Source organism: Nelumbo lutea, chromosome 1 (genome assembly GCF_056320005.1).
Source record: "Nelumbo lutea isolate HS-2025 chromosome 1, American lotus-T2T, whole genome shotgun sequence".
In the NCBI taxonomy this organism is placed as follows: domain Eukaryota; kingdom Viridiplantae; phylum Streptophyta; class Magnoliopsida; order Proteales; family Nelumbonaceae; genus Nelumbo; species Nelumbo lutea.
The window spans coordinates 75,819,243-75,824,490 of NC_142684.1; positions in this window are offsets into that span (position 1 = coordinate 75,819,243).

Below are 5,248 nucleotides of genomic sequence, written 5' to 3' on the forward strand. Positions count from 1 at the left end.
CTTCAAATAATAAACTATTAATTTCTTCATTTTTATTTCCAATATCAATATTCATATTTTCACAATCTTTCCCAATCCTATGATCTAATATTGTATCTAAGCAATAAAGGGGAGAAATGCTCTCCCAATAGTTTTTAAATTTATATTCCATTATTTCAATAATAGTTTTAAACTATGGATTCTTTCTATATTTTGCAAAACAATCACTAATCATTATTAATTGATAAGCTAAATTACAACTAGTTGGATAATAAATACCTGATAATTTATTAGTTGCATCATAAAAATGTTTTAAAAAATCTCTTATACAAATTGCCATTTCATAGTCTTCCTCAAATATAATATCACTAGGCATTTTTGCATTATAAAAATTACTAAGAATTTGTTTGTGAGAAATACAACTTTCTAAAATAGCATAGGTAGAACTCCACCTTTGTTTAACATCTAATATAAAATGTTTTATTTTAAACAATAATTTTGACATAAATATTTAAATTCTTGTTTTCTTGCTCCAGAACTTTTAATATATATAATACAATTTTAATTTTAAAGATATGAGTATAAATAATATTTAAAGCATTTTGAATACATAAATTTAAGATGTGCATGTGCACATTTGATATAAATTATTTACCATTTAAACATGGTTTTAATTGATATTTTAAAATGTTATATTGTTAAGTCATTATTCTAAGCATGATCAAAACTAATAGAAAATAATTTATTGTCAATTCCATAAGCATGTAAAGTATTTAAAATACTTGCATCAATAGTTAGGCCAGTATGTGGCCGTTCAAGCCTATTAAAACTTAAAATTCTTTTATTTAAAAGCCAATTTTCATCAATAAAATGACCAATAACACAAATATAACTTGTACTAAATTTAGAAGTCCAAATATAAGAAGTAATTACAACTTTAGAGTTATGATTTGATAACATATAAATTAAATTCTGTTTATATGAATAAAAAAATTAAAGCATCTGATCTAATAGTAATCCTAGAAACTTTTTAAAATTATGGTTTTATAGAATTACGCAACCATATCTTCAACTAACAAAAATGGTTTGTTAGCATGACAATGTATTTAGCTAATTCTTGGCTTTTTTTTCTAGAGAATATTTAAAAGTACCAAACCCCCTGCCCAATTTGTGTTTGTATTGTTTCTTCTTCTTCTTCTTCTTCTTCTTCTTTCTCATGGGTGAGCAAATGCCTACCCAAATGGCCAGTAACACCCTTGCTACAATAGCTAGTCTTTTCTACATTTTTTTACAAATAGCTATTTTTCCCTTCCCTTAAACCTCCTTTACTTTAAATATTTTTCAAACTGGGCTAATCAACTTAGTGACCTTCTTTTTCTTTCCCCTAGTATCGGTACTAGGGGTGGAAGTTTCGTCAATACAATAGCATCCATATTGGTGCTAACACTACCACGTTGTGACTGAACATCGTTGACATTGAACATGTTGGGGAATTGATTTCAGGAGGAATCAATCATTTTTTAATTATAAGAAATAAAAATTAATTTAATTGCACTTAATTGGATTACCGGTTTGGAATCCCAACTTGACTTCAATGGTTGAAGTCTTTCAACTCCAAGAGTCTAAGCCTCCCAAATTGTTAACTTGAGATACTTGAGCTATTAAGCAAGCCTTCTTGTTGAAACTTCAATAATGTTGAGAATTGGAGAATTAGATAATGTATAAAAGGTTGAGAGATCAAGACTTGAGATAGTATGAGAACTAGAGAAGAGATTAAGAGAATTGTTGAATTGATATGATGAGAATGGTGGAGGATAGGGCTATTTATAGGAATTAAGAATAATTTAATTGCCCAAAATACCCTAAAAACAATAAATTTTTAGTTATTTGGAGGGGTATTTTGGTCATTGTAAAGTTATTTATCATTTTACCCAAAATGCCCCCAAGCTAGTTGTTATATAGCTGTTGGGGGGGGGCAATTGTGTCATTTTTTCTCCCCCCAAACAAAAATACATAAATACCCCCTATATAGCTTTTTATAGTTGTTGGGGGTATTTTTGTAAAAAACCCCAAAAGCTAAAACTAGCCGTTGGGGACCTCCCTAACAGCTAGTTCATTAGGCGGTGGGCTAGACTGTGGATGGTCGTGCTATATCATGTTGGCCCATGGACTTGGAACCCCAGGTCCAACACGGCTCGAACTATGCCAGTCCTAGCATGGCCCACGTGCTGTTGTGTCGAGGGTGGCACAACCTGATTTACACCTTTAGGTGCACCCGCTATTAATGGATGAGTCATGAAGGTAACATTCATGAGTGTGAAAGAAAAAGTTTTCAATAAGCTGGCTGGTTGGACGAGAAACACCTTATCTTTGGTAGGAAGAATTACCTTGTTGGTTGTAATTACCAGCATGATGCCTAAATTCCCCATGAGATCCTTTAAGCTTTCTCAAAATTTAATTGAGGATCTTGAGAGATATCAAAGAAATTTCCTTTGGACAAATTTAAGTGATAAAAAACCTCTTCACCTCATAAAGTAGAGGAAGACTTGCTCTCTAAAACGCTGGGGTAGTTTAGGATTGAAAAACTTTCAATGGGTCGATGAATCCAACCTTGCAAAGCTAGGTTGGAAAATTATTAGAAATAAAGAGAAAATTTGGATCAAAGTCATCGCCACAAAAGAGAGGATTTGTAGAATGCAAAGGAGAAAAGGTATATCTTGGGCGTGGAGGGAAATGTAAAGGAGAAAAGTCATCGCTGGTAAATATTTACTAGGTTACTAGGAGCTCCCTAGTAAGTGGCTATGATGCGAGGTTGGCAACGGTAGGTCTACCAGATTTTGGAAAGGTAGCTGGTGGGCTATGGATGAGGCTCTCTCTGAGATCATAGTCGGGGACGTCATTGAAAACCTTGACATGCGTGTTGATGAGATTATTGATCATTATAGAAGAGTTTGGTTAAATGATAAGGTTAGTAATCTTGTTCCTCCAACCACTTGGGAAAAAATCAAACCTATATTTATCCCTACTGAACCTAAGGAAGATAAATAGACTTGGAGACTTAACCCAAATGGTAGATTCTCTACTAAATCGGCCTACAAAGTTAAATGCAACTCGATGTATTTTAAAGGAAATAACCAAAATTGAAATCCAGATATATGGAACCTATACTCTCCTCTAAAGTTGAAAGTGTTCATTTATCTCTTTCTAAATGAGAAACTTCCTACTAAATATCATCTTGGTAGTAGAGGTTTTAACATAGATGGGGAGGAAGAAGACTTGGACCACATTTTTAAGAAATGTGAGTTTTCAAATCAGACATGGAGTTTGTTATCTCCAACTATAGTTGGTCCAAATAATTTTGATTCTTCTCTCACTGAGTGGTGGGATAAAATAACGAATTATCTAGCTTACAAATTAGGCACCACTTCAATAAATTTGGCTAAAGCATGGGCGTCATGGGCTCACAATCTAGCTAAGCTCGTGATATATTGCTGGAAGCACACCACTGATTCCCTATGGAGGCTAAGGAGTATTGTGCAAGATTGTCTTCAACTACGTGATCGTCTAAAGAAGGAGATCCATTATAGACAAATTAATCATGAGGAAAATTAACCATGTTGCGGAATGGCTGGCTAATTAGGCTATTTCTTCTCAGGGACTTGTTAACTAACATAAATCCAAACAACCTTCTGGGTCCTCTTGCGTTTATTTGCTTTAACGATTTGAGGGTATGTGCTACCCTGTCTTGTGTAGCACCTACACCTACTAGATTTATTAAAAATAAAAAGGCTTTAGAGGAAAAACATTTGAGTAAAAGGGTTGAGATAATTTTGCTTATTAAGCAGCACGATGAAATTTTGAACAGGCAAATCAAATCAGGGGAAACTTTATTGAAAAATAAATGAAAACGAAGTCGTAGAATTGAAAGCAAGTTACTATTGTAGTTGTTTGTGCTTGTGTTTTATTTTTTTTTAGCGTAAAGAGACGATCCAAAAGATGTCAAACAAGAGACTTAGCAGCTATGGATCTATCTACCCCCACTCTAGTGTTGCCTTTCTTTCTTCCTACGCAATGACACTATTGGTTGTTCTTCATTGGTGACAACGTGATTTGTTTCATATTCTCCTTAAGGCTGCGTTTGGAAGCGATGTAAATGAAGTGTAAATCTCGGTTTAGGATAAATTTACACTTTGTTTCATTTTTGCTTGTGCTTTGATAACAATACATTTATGCATTAACAAATGATAAAAAACACATTTTTCAATACATGTTTACATCAATAATGAGATATAAAAATACATCAATAAAAAATAAATAAATTTGCATTCAACCAGGCTTTTGATAAAAAAGACATATACTTTATTGGAATTCTTATTTGCATATGATAAGAATGTAAGTTTGACAATACAAAATTAACCCAACTTTGTATTTGCATTCATGCTCTATTTGCATCGTTTCCAAACACAACCTAAGTGAAAAAAAAAGAAAAAACAAAGAAAATCTTCATTAGGGTTCAGTTATGAAGGATTGGGGCTTTCCTAATGATGATTTTATTTTGCTAGTGATGACCTTATGTTGAATCTTCTTTACCAACACAAACACATAATCTTAAGTAGAGTAGACGAAGAACATATCCCACTAAAGTACGGCCATTTTGGTCGTTTAGAATTTTTACCTACTGTTTCTAACCTATGTTGTTTTCTTGAAAAATGGTGTTACATCAACGCCACGTCTAAATTTCATTTTTTAGGCATGTTTGGTTATACGTTTTTATTGAAAAATGTTTTCTCGTACCATGCCTTAAAAATAAAAAAAATGTAAGGTTTGAAAAAAACATCCCTTTTAGTATTTTGTCATTTTTTCTACTGTTGCAAACAATACTATACTGATGTGGCATTGAGAAACACACTCGTGTGGTAACAACCAGCAACGGTCCGGTCCGAAACAAAACAAAGGTGTTTTCTGAGAAACCAACAATCATTGCAACACCTTTTTTTTTTTTTCTCAAAAAACACATTTAAGGAAAGGACATTGGTTCCAAATGTCTTTAATCTCTTTCACATTCAAATTGCGAATGGGCAGTTTGGTAATTTTATCAATCCATTATAACGTTGGTTAACGGGTGCTCCACTAAAGTGTATATTTCTCAAACATAATGGTACTTGATTGTCACACTTCGGAAGTTCGGGCCCTTGTGTCATTAGATCCAAAAGTAAAAAGCACCTATATGTAATTTACCCTTTAAAAGTAAGGCGCTACCGCGACAAAT